The sequence below is a fragment of the Triticum aestivum genome, chromosome 2A, assembly GCF_018294505.1.
Source record: "Triticum aestivum cultivar Chinese Spring chromosome 2A, IWGSC CS RefSeq v2.1, whole genome shotgun sequence".
NCBI lineage: Eukaryota > Viridiplantae > Streptophyta > Magnoliopsida > Poales > Poaceae > Triticum > Triticum aestivum.
This window is the reverse complement of record NC_057797.1, coordinates 757,809,612-757,822,224: the sequence shown is the minus strand read 5'-3', so window position 1 is coordinate 757,822,224 and position 12,613 is coordinate 757,809,612. Positions and strand designations below refer to the sequence as shown.

Below are 12,613 nucleotides of genomic sequence, written 5' to 3'. Positions count from 1 at the left end.
TTGATACTGGTTCTGTTACCAATATTTGCAACTCGAAACAGGGACTACGGATTAAGCGAAGATTGGCTAAGGACGAGGTGACGATGCGCGTGGGAAACGGTTCCAAAGTCGATGTGATCGCAGTCGGCACGCTACCTCTACATCTACCTTCGGGATTAATATTAGACCTAAATAATTGTTATTTGGTGCCAGCGTTAAGCATGAACATTATATCTGGATCTTGTTTGATGCGAGACGGTTACTCATTTAAATTTGAGAATAATGGTTGTTCTATTTATATGAGTAATATCTTTTATTTTGCCTCCACAAGAAGAAAATATGTGATTCTCATGGAAGCACAATTTTTTTCACGCCCAAAAAAAATCAATATTTTCTCTCTCCAAACCTAGGGAAAAACAAAAAGGCAAAAAAATACTCAGAGAAAACCATCTAAAACCCAAAAATACGTATAGAAAAATAAAAAATAACATCCCGAGGAAGCGTCCAGCGCATGACACATGGTGGCGGCTGGAGAATCAAAATGCACAGAACCACCACTTTTGTGTCACAACTCACGAAAAACCACAACTTTACAATAATGTGATACTTTGCACCAAACCGAAGAATTGACATTGGCAAAGAACACTGAACCAAATTCTGAGCGCGTTTTGACGTGGCCGATCGCGGGCAAGCGGACAATGGGCCATGTATTAAAAATGTTAATCTTATATTTGAAAAATGGTAAACATGTTAACTGTGTACTCAAAAAATTTAAACTTATCTTTGAAAATTATTAACATGTATTAGAAACAAATTCTTCATGTATATGAAAAATATAGAATGAAACAAAAAGAAATAAATAAAAATCCAAAAACCAATGAAAACAAAGGAAAAATGAACAAGGAAACCGAAGAAACAAGTGTAAATAACATGGAAGATAATGATAATGGGTAAAAAAACAAACAGCTGAAAATCAACAAAATCTAAGAAAACAAAGAAGCCCAATGAATACAAAAAGAAAAAATAGAAAAGAAAAATAAAACCCAAAGAAACCAGTGTAAAGAATGGAAAAAATTAAACCCCGACAAGGAAACAAAGAAAAAAATCAATGAAAAACAAGAATGAAAGAAACAAAACAGAAGAAAAATAAAGAAAAGGAAAAAACAGTAAAAGTCGAGAAAGAACCCAAGAAAAACCGAGAAACCAGTGGAAACTAAGAAGAAACGAAGAAAAAGTTAAAAAAAATAAAAAAAGGAAAACAGAAGAAAATAGTGAGGAAACAAAGAAAAAACCTAAAGAAGAAAAAACCTTGCGAAGCAACGAAGGAAGCTCAGCAAGCGAAGTGGAACGAGAAACATTACGCAGAAAAAGAAGACGAAAATGGGCTGGCCCAACAGGTACATCGCAGGGGAAAACGCTTCAGCGAGATAGAAGAAACTCTCGTGTGAAGCGAGATATAGTCAACGCGTATATTTGGTGCCAAGTGGACCTGGCGGTGGGCCATCCCTATATAATTGACCAAAAGTGTTTTCACCCAGAAGATGGGCGACCTGCGTGCGGCTCGCGCTCCGCCTCAAGGGCTTGAGCTACGACTACGTGGAGCAGGACCCCAGGAACAACCACAAGATGGGCGACCTGCTCCGCCACAGCACGGTGCCGGTGCTGCTGATCCACGGCGGCAAGCCCGTCCGCGGCTCCCTCAACATAATACTATACGTCGACGAGGCCTTCGCCGGCCCCTCCCTCCTCCCCGCTGGGCGCTGGCTGCCACGCCCGTGCCGTCGCTCGCTACTGGGCCGACTTCATCGATGACACGGTACTGTGCATTACAAACACTTTGAATGCATGATCGTTGTTAATTTGATTCATCGATTGCTTTGTGCTCTTTTACCATGGTTCTAGTTCTACGTTGTAATTCATCGTGTGTTCGTTCGATGGCAGCTCGTTGAGGCGATGTACAAGGCGGAGGGCAGGAACCAGGCGGCTGCGGCGATAGAGGCCCTAGAGGGTGCACCGAGAGAGTGCTCCAAGCCCTTCTTTGGCGGCGACAATGCCGGATATGTGGACGTCGTTCTCGGGAGCCTTCTTCCATGGGTGTGTGCCGCCGACGCGACGTGGGGTACCGAGACCTTAGACCCCGCCATGACGCCGCTCTTGGCCACTTGGAAGGACCGCTTCAGTGCGTTGGACGCGGCCCAGGGGGTCATGCCGGACATGGGGAAGGTGGTCGGCTTTGCCACGATGATGCCTGCTAGCCATCCTAAACGATCAGACTTGACGCTTCATGTGCTTACGGTTTTTTTTTATGATTCTAATTGTGTGTATTACTTGGATGGCACTATAGAGGCAACGTTGCACCAAAGGGTGCCATCCCTTTGAGACCAATAAGAGAGAATATATATCCTAATCCTAAATGAAATATGGAAATAGCAGTCCAGGCGGTTTTTCGTTCGGGACCCATACGCTTGCTCGGACTGACAATTAGTTTTTTTTAAAGAATATAACATTTTATTGATAAAGTATAATCAAGATAGAGTGCCTCCCGGATACAATCCGGGGTTGCATGAAAAATAGAGTCGCTGGGGGACTCATAGGATCTAGTTAGAATATGTGCCACGACATTCAACAAACGATTTACATGACTAAAGCAAACAGATGAGAAGAACGAGACCAACTCCTCGATATCAGCAGTGATGAGCCCCACCGGCGAGCAATCAACCGTCGAAGCATTGGTTCTCTGGATAATTGACAAACAGTCTGCCTGGAAAAACGGCCCTTGAAAATCCTTCCTCACAGGTGAGAGCCACCACACGCTGTAGCGCCAGTCAGGGGCGGAGCCAGGAATTTTGTGGAGCCTGGGCAAGTTTGAGCCGAAGTGTCCATTGCAAAAATTAAAATCGAATTTTCGGAGCAAGTCTTTTTTCCTTAATACATTTTTTTCAGTAGACACCACAAGAATCGGATTTTGGAAGATCTCGCAAATTTTAGCTTTTTTGCTAGAAAGTACTTAAATTAATTTTGAATCAAACAAAATATACATTATTTAACCCTTTTTAGACACAAATCTTTGAATTCTAGTGGTCAACACACACCAATCCTTTTCCTAATGAGCGGATTTGAGTCTAACCCACCATGGCCATAAATAACATTTAAAATCAAGCTGGCAAGACAGGTAATTGATCCTGTGAGCTCGAAAGCACTGCCACTAGAGTAGGGCTTAGGTTGGATTAAAATGTGCATACAGGTTCTATTAAACAATAATGAGCGTGTAGAAAAAAAGGAGGGGGGGGGGGGGCTGACAAAATTGCAGGCAACAGGTAGGTTTTGTAAAAATTTCGACCAGTGAGAACAACCATGATTCAGATACACATAGCTGAAACATAAATTTGCATTAATGAAGTGAAACTATAAACATTCTAAATAGACATTTAATTTTAACGTGAAGTAATATATAACCTCAATGACCAAGAGCCCACTCTCAAACCTCAAAAATTAAAACCTCAATTTTTTACAAAAAAACTATATACTTTGAGATAAAACAATAACCGTCCAGGGGAAAGGGAGGGAATAACTGACAGCTAATTGAACCAGTGCATACCTAGTAACGTATGAATAACCCACAACTTCGCTCCTCCTCCTCCAAGAAAGAAGGCTATGGCCGGCGCCGCCGTAGGTCCGCCTCGTCTCTGGTGGCCCTAGGGCCATGGGGGCGCGGTGGATCCTGCCAAGGGCCGGCGGGAGGGCTCCGTTTTTAGTTGTTTTTTCCTGTCTTGCTCGGGTTTGTGTCCTGCTCAGGAAGGCGAGACGACGGTGGCTCTGAAGGATATATGCCCTACAGGCAATAATAAAGTTATTATTTATTTCCTTATATCATGATAAATGTTTATTATTCATGCTAGAATTGTATTAACCGGAAACATAATACATGTGTGAATACATAGACAAACAGAGTGTCACTAGTATGCCTCTACTTGACTAGCTCGTTAATCAAAGATGGTTATGTTTCCTAACCATGAACAAGGAGTTGTTATTTGATTAACGGGATCACATCATTAGGTGAATGATCTGATTGACATGACCCATTCCATTAGCTTAGCACCCGATCGTTTAGTATGTTGCTATTGCTTTCTTCATGACTTATACATGTTCCTATGACTATGAGATTATGCAACTCCCGTTTGCCGGAGGAACACTTTGTGTGCTACCAAACGTCACAACGTAAATGGGTGATTATAAAGGTGCTCTACAGGTGTCTCCAAAGGTGCATGTTGGGTTGGCGTATTTCGAGATTAGGATTTGTCACTCCGATTGTCGGAGAGGTATCTCTGGGCCCTCTCGGTAATGCACATCACATAAGCCTTGCAAGCATTGCAACTAATGAGTTAGTTGCGAGATGATGTATTACGGAACGAGTAAAGAGACTTGCCGGTAACGAGATTGAACTAGGTATTGAGATACCGACGATCGAATCTCGGGCAAGTAACATACCGATGACAAAGGGAACAACGTATGTTGTTATGCGGTCTGACCGATAAAGATCTTCGTAGAATATGTAGGAGCCAATATGAGCATCCAGGTTCCGCTATTGGTTATTGACTGGAGACGTGTCTCGGTCATGTCTACATTATTCTCGAACCCGTAGGGTCCACACGCTTAAGGTTTCGATGACAGTTATATTATGAGTTTATGAGTTTTGATGTACCGAAGTTAGTTCGGAGTCCCGGATGTGATCACGGACATGACGAGGAGTCTCGAAATGGTCGAGACATAAAGATTGATATATTGGACGGCTTTATTCGGACACCGGAAGTGTTCCGGGTGATTTCGGAGAAAACCTGAGAGCCGGAGGGTTACCGGAACCCCCCCGGGAGAAGTAATGGGCCATATGGGCCTTAGTGGAGAGAGAGAGGGGCAGCCAAAGGTGGGCCGCGCGCCTCCTCCCCCTGGTCCAAATTGGACTAGGAGAGGGGGGGCGGCGCCCCCCCTTTCCCTCTCCCTCCCCACTTCTTTCCCCCTCCTAGTAGGAGTCCTACTCCTACTAGGAGGAGGACTCCTCCTTGGCGCGCCATAGAGGGCCGGCCGACCTCCTCCCCTTGATCCTTTATATACGGGGCAGGGGACACGCCTTGACACACAAGTTGATCCACGTGATCATATTCTTAGTCGTGTGCGGTGCCCCCTTCCACCATAGTCCTCGATAATACTGTAGCGGTGCTTAGGCGAAGTCCTGCGATGGTAGTTCATCAAGATCGTCACCACGCCGTCGTGCTGACGGAACTCTTCCCCGATACTTTGCTGGTTCGGAGTCCGGGGATCGTCATCGAGCTGAACGTGTGCTAGAACTCGGAGGTGCCGTAGTTTCGGTGCTTGATCGGTCGGGTCGTGGAGACGTACGACTACATCAAGCAAACGCTTCCGTTGTCGATCTACAAGGGTACGTAGATCACACTCTCCCCTCTCGTTGCTATGCATTACCATGATCTTGCGTGTGCGTAGGAAATTTTTTGAAATTACTACGTTCCCCAACAGGCTCCCTGAAGATGGAATAAAGGTCTCACCGCCTAGCCCCTGTTCCGGCGGTGCATCTAGCATCGTTGGTGGGCGTGTGGAGATGTGTCTCCGGCGGATCTATCTTTGGTGGATTTGCTCGGATCTCGTCGTTGTTCGTCTACGTTCATGTGTCTTCGGGTTGAATCCTTCCAACCTACGTTATTCTTCATCGGCGGCGGTTGCTGTTCTGGTGCGCTGGTCCTATGGGCCTTAGCACGACGACTTCCCGACTGTCTACCACAACAAGTTGTGCCCGTCTCCGGCGATGGAGGGGTGATGACGGCGGCGCGCCTTCGGCTCGCTTCAGTGTTTGTAGTCGTTGCTAGGTGGTCTATGGATCTTGATGTAATTTTTATTTCTGGTGTTCGTTGTACTGCCATGATTCAACATGAATAGATTAAAAGTTTTTTCAAAAAAAAATTAACGCATGAATAGCATAGATTTTTTTATACTCTCTCCTTCCATCTATATAGGGCCTAATGCGTTTTTCAAGACCGCCTTTGACTATTGATAAAATTAATACTACATGACATGCATAATGTGAAAATTATATCATTGAAAGCTCCTTTAACATACGAATTTGATGATGTGCTTTGTATAAGTTGCATGTCATATATTATTGCTCTAACATTTAATCAAAGTTAGCCTCGAAAGACGCATTAGGCTCTATATAGATGGAAGGAGGGAGTATAAAAGATCGTGTTCCTTCTGGTCTGCTTCTAGGCCAGCAGGCCTTGTTCCATATGAGTACGTAGGGCTCATGAGGCATGTCTCACCTAACCATTATTAAAGAAAGAAAGAAGCCCATTAGCCATTAGCCAACCACAATCAGCCCATCTGCCCAGGTAAGGTACGATGCGTTGACCATTTTTCCTCGCGTAACGAGGCCATTGTAACTAGCGCGTACCTAGCGAGCCCGGCCAAGTGACCAGGGTCACCGGGCGCTGGCTCCGCCACTGGCGCTAGTGCTTCAGCTAATTCTAGGGCGGTAACCTCGTCAACATGCTCGCGGTAAGCCAACAAGCAATCTTCAATGTGGTTCCTGATTACCACGCCAATTCCCATCCGTCTAGACTTCTTAAAGAGTGCAACATCCATATTAACGGCCATTACATCTGCCGGCGGCGGAACCCATTTAACAAGAGATACCGGGGTATCACGCCTTAACTGACAATTAATTGTGTATTTTCCTGTTGTTCTACAACCAGTTATTACTAGAGGTAATATCACCGGGAGTCATATAACTTGCTCTGTATGTTCAGTTTGGTGCTAAAACTTCAAAAATACGGATTTGTGGTCATCCAACTTGCGTTCTGGTGCAAATACGGTCACAAAGCGTGTACGCGGGCGTTTTCGCCGCTTGCGTGGCGTGCCACACATGCATGTCTCCACTGTCAATGACCGTTGGTGGCGGAGCCATTAGGTGTGACATGTGTGATGTCCTTTTGGCAGAAACAACCCCAGCTTTTTTATAATACGGTTGTATAATTCATACCCACGTAATAATTATGGCTGTATAATTCATTCGCACATAGGTCTCACTTGACAGTCAGCCTACTCTTTCTACCTTTATGTGGGACCCACCTGCTAGTGGACGTGAGAAAGATTTGTAGTTTTAAAAATTAATCAGGCCATGTGGATTTGAACCAGCAACTCATCACTCCAGTCTCACGTGCTAACTAGCACACTGGACATGATTTGCTGTCTGGTACCATGGTACATATGCTGTTATATTGTTCAACCCGACAAATAAATTCTTTTTTGGCCGGGACAACCATATATTCAAGCATATAAAAAGACAAATGATATTAGCAATAAGCTTGCTCTAATATCAAGTTATCTAAACGGATTTAGAGGGTGCGCAATTTTTGTTTTCATTCCCCTCAATATTTTTATGGTTAAATTGAACTCGTATGTCAAAATGGACTTGGATCACTTAAAATTAAAATTCCAGTTTTGTACCGTGGCAGGTTAGTTTTCTTCACACCTCTAGGTCTAGAATTCAAATCATGAGGCACAAACATTTTGATTATTTTTGTACCGAATATGTTTTTTTTGGCAAAAATATGACCTACACAAGATTCAAATCTGGGCCAGTTGCTAGCTAATTAATGGACTAACATCAGGATAAAAATGATATATTCATTATGTGTTATATTTTATTTTATCTAGGCTTTTTAATTTTAAATCATTTGAATGCAAACAAAAAAATTGTTGATTTGTCTCAAAGATTTTGTGGCCATATCGAGGATGAGCGAAATTTTTGCCATTTTGAAATTCGTACTAGTTCATGTGCCTAAGGAGAAACATATAATTTTATGTATTGGCAATGACAACTACTCGAGGATCAGCGGATTCTTTTCGCCAGAATTTATTCAAATGGATTTTGAATTCAAAAGTTTTTGGCATTAAAATATATAAATTGAAACTAGAAAAAAAAACAAAGCTTGGAACGTTACAGTAATTAGTAGTGCCCATCCAGTAGGTGGCCCCAGCTTGCAAGTTTGTGAAAATATCAGCTAAACCCTGCTTTTCACTATAAAGTGAAGTAAGGTATATTTGTTTAAACACGTGCTTGGTGCAGTGGTTGGCATAGGTGAAAGTATCGATATGGTTGACTAGAGGGGGGGGGGGGGTGAATAGGCAACTACCATTTTTTTAGCTTTTCTTTACCAAATTAAAGTTTGCTTCAAAGTAGGTTGTCTAGATGTGGAACTAGGTGAACAACCTATATGATGCAATAACAACAAGCATACAAGCAAGTAAGGGTAGAAACACTAAAGAGCTCGCACAAGTAAAGGTAAGAGATAACCAAGAGTGGATCCGGTGAAGACGAGAATGTGTTACCGAAGTTCCTTCCTTTTGAGGGGAAGTACGTCTCCGTTGGAGCGGTGTGGAGGCACAATGCTCCCCAAGAAGCCACTAGGGCCACCATATTCTCCTCACGCCCTCACACAATGTGAGATGCCGTGATTCCACTATTGGTGCCCTTAAAGGCGGCGACCGAACCTTTACAAACAAGGTTGGGGCAATCTCCACAACTTAATCGGAGGCTCCCAACAAGACCACGAAGCTTCACCACAATGGAATATGGCTCCGAGGTGACCTCAACCGTCTAGGGTGCTCAAACACCCAAGAGTAACAAGATCCGCTAGGGATGAGTGGGGGAATCGAAAATCCCTTGGTGGAAGTGTAGATCGGAGCCTTCTCAACCACTCCCGAGCAAATCAACAAATTTGATTGGCTAGAGAGATAGATCGGGCGAAAATGAAGCTTGGAGTATTTAAGGGAGCTTGAGCAATAAATGGAGCTTGGGGGAAAAAGAGGTAGGTGAGAAGGAAGAAGGGGACTCCCTTTTATAGTGGGTGCAACAATCCCGTTGCCCCCCACCAACCAGCCCCGCACAGGGCGGTACTACCGCTGAGAGGGGGCGGTACTACCGCCAGGACAACGGTACTGCCGCACCATCCAGCGATACTGCCATGCTGAGGAGACTAGTAGGGAACAGATCCAAATGCGGTACTACCGCGGTGGTAGGGCGGTACTACCGCTCCTGGAACGGTACTACCGCCACTACAACCGTGACTAGTGCCGCAAAACCCGACACGAGAAAAAGACCTCTCGAATCGAGGCAGTAGGAACCAGACTGCCCAGCGGTACTACGGCAGTGGGGTCAAGGGCGGTAGTACCGCTGTGGAGCGGTACTGCCGCTTGTGACCCTTCAGCCATAGTACCGCAGGCAGTGCGGTACTACCGTTGGGGCGCAAGAGAGAGAGAAGAAATCTCTCAAAGAAGCTGAGGACAAGGCGGAGGTGCCAGGCCCCCAGCGGTACTACTGTCGTGGAGCCACGGGCGGTACTACCGCTGCGGAGCGGTACTGCCGCTTGTGGCTTCTCAGCTGTACTACCGCTGGGTGCGCGGTACTACCGCTTTGACCCAGACAGGACAAGGAAGAGAGAGGAGAGATCTCTTCAATGGAAAGGAAATGCTCGGAGGGTGAGAAACTGATGTGTACGTGATGATTCCACCCATGCAAAACCCCAGCGGACCCCCTCTTGATAGTACGGTGCCCTCTACGCAACTAGTCCACCGAGAAAGAAACGAAAGAGCTACACCGTCTTGAAATACACTCCGAAGGGAAGAAGGCGTCTCGTGCCAGGGGAGGATCTGTGAATAATTCAAAGTACAAGATTAGTCCGCAAACATGTTGTCATCAATCATCAAAACTACCTTGAGAGAGATATGCCGTAACAACAGGCATTTGCATGCATGGCGTAGCGAATTCGAGCCCTGTGCGGCCTTTTTGTTTCTCATATCTCTGTCAAGCGTTACGTGCGCATGAACTTTTTATTTATCATTTCTCTCTTAAGTGGAACACGCATGCTGATGAGGAGGTTTTTGTGCAATTAAATACAAAACAGGGGCGTTTCTGCAAAAAATGGTTCCTGTCACTTACGGTGGGCCATAGCCATGTTGGCATGTCACGTAAGCACGGGATAACGTCCGATGCGGATAAAGTGACCGTATTTGCACGAAAACGCAAGTTGGGTGACCATAAATCTGTATTTTCTAAGTTTTAGCACCAAACTGAACATCCAGCGTAAGTTCTATGACCTCTGATGATATCACCTCTTATTACTACTCTACACTAGGAAGGTCATTGTTACTCTACACAGGGGCACGGCCACCGATGGCTAGGCATTTAACTTCCGCCACTCAACTCGCCTCTTCGTGTGAGTTTCTTAGTCTAGAGCGGCAGGGGGCGGGGAAGCATGGATTGTATCTTATAAGGGCATCTCCAACATTATGCATCAAATTAAACATATCAAATGTTCATGGACATGCATGTCCAGGCATGTCCACGGACAGCAGATAGGAAGGCGGCCATCCAATCTAGCGCATGATATAGATGTTGAATTTTCATGTTCATGCGCTTGGTTGTTTAGTTCTGCTTAGTTTTGCTTCGCCCAACTAACATCCCTCACTTCTCACCTTCTCTACTCAGCCCACACTAAAAAATGCCCAAAACAGAGCCTTGCCGTCAATCAAAGTAGTTGACTGTTACCTGGCTCAGATACTGACGCGTGGGACACTCCAAGGCCCAGCTGTCAGTGTCTAAACAAGTGTGGCATATAATGTCGTCCATGGGAGTCAAACTCGAGAGGCACCGTTGAATATGCATCGTACGAGCCATTTGGGATCAATTTGAGCCCAACCGATCCCTAGTGTTTTTTGCAAAAAAGAAAGACCTTCAAAGTGGTAATTTTTTTGGTAAACAAAATAATTGCGGTACTCTATTTTGGAACCCTAATCTGAATTGTAGTGGCATTTTGTATTTTTTTTTGCGAGAAGTGGTTTTTTGTATTTACTCGGGAAAAGTTGATCGGCATACCGATGATTGGCTAGAGTTTGCTCGTGCTTGTCGAGTCAAACAATTCTAAAAGGATAGCCATGGGGGCATATGGCCATATATACTTTGATTACTTTTGCGAAACCGAAGAATAGATATGGTTCAGAGACCAACCAAACAATTTGACCTTCCCGTCTCTCTTTTTATGCGGGAATTTGACCTTCCCTTCTTGTCCATCATCATCATATAAATTCCTCTGCCGTTCCATCCTCCAAGAGTCACACAAACAACCAAAACATTGAGAAAGTGCAGGCAGGGACAGCCAAGAACACAGAGCTAGCTAGCTACGCGCAAGGTTTCAGCTGATCAACACACGAGCTAGGAAGGGATGGCGCTGAAGACAGGAGAAGACCTGAAGGGATCAGGGTGAGCCCGCACGTGTTGCGTGTGCGGCTCGTGCTCCGCCTCAAGGGCCTGAGGCCCCTACGACTACGTGGAGCAGGACCCCAGGAACAACAAGAAGATCGACGATCTGCTCCGCCACGGCAAGGTGCCGGTGCTGCTGATTCACGGCGCCAAGCCTGTCCATGGCTTGCTCAACATAATACAATACGTCGACCAGGCCTTCCCTAACAGCGCCGGCCCTTCCCTCCTCCCCGCCGGCAGCCACGACCGTGCCATCGCTCGCTATTGGGTTGACTTCATCGATGACACGGTATTTTGTTAAATAGTTTTTTTTGTTTTGGTCTATGCATTAAAAACGCTTTACATGCATAATCATCATTAATTTGATTCCATAGACCCGGGTTGTTTATTTCTTTGAGCTCTTTAACCACGTTTCAACTCTGAAATTCATCATGTGTCTCTTTGCAGCTCATCGAGGCGATGTATAAGGCCGCATGGGGCGCAACGGAGGGCGAGAAGGCAGAGGGGAAGAACCAGGCAGCCTCCGCGGTAGAGTCCCTAGAGGGTGCTTTGAGAGAGTGCTCTAAGCCATTCTTTGGGGGCGGCAACGCTGGATATGTGGAGCCTTCTTCCATTCGTGCATGTAATTTCGATAATTTTGATCGTGCATATTACTTGGACGGGCCTATAGAGCCAAGGTGGACCAAAAGGGCAATGTGCCCCTTTGAAACAAATAAGAGGAAATACATAAAGATTTAAGGCTGGTTTTTCATGGGAAATGAATAAGCTTGTTGCTAGCACCACTACCTATGACTCTTTCATCTAACCTAGCATATTTCGTCGCTCCATGTCAACAAGGAGTAATACAAGAATATTGACATGTTGTCCGTTGACTACGACTTTTGGCCTAATCTCTTAGGCCCTGACTCATCCTTCATGGACGAACCTTGCCGAGGAAACCTTGGGTTTTCAGGGCATGTGATTCTCAACTAGAAATCTGATTTCCGCAGTTCCTCTTGCCTTCGGCATTCGGCATCAAGAGGGGGCCTTGGATGGTAGCCTAAACCTGGTAGAGAAAAACAACAGCACATCAATATCTCCAAGGAGATCACGTGTGACCGTCCGATCAAGACCAAAACGTGGTATTCATCCGCACTTGTCATTTATTGTTGTCTTTAACACCTAGATTTTATTATTTGATGTGTCTTTTGTCAAAACTCGAAAAGTTTAGTGGATGGTATATTTGTCTTCGAATGCAACACAACACAATCATGCTTCATGCAATCAGATGGACATATATACTATATACTCCCTCTGAGTCCCAAGCCT

At 45.1% G+C, this 12,613-nt stretch overlaps 1 pseudogene; it reads left to right on the top strand.

Moving 5' to 3' along the window:
* The first annotated feature begins 1,359 nt into the window (after positions 1-1,359).
* On the top strand, positions 1,360-2,393 carry LOC123038220 (probable glutathione S-transferase GSTU6; annotated as a pseudogene).
* Positions 2,394-12,613: the final 10,220 nt, after the last annotated feature.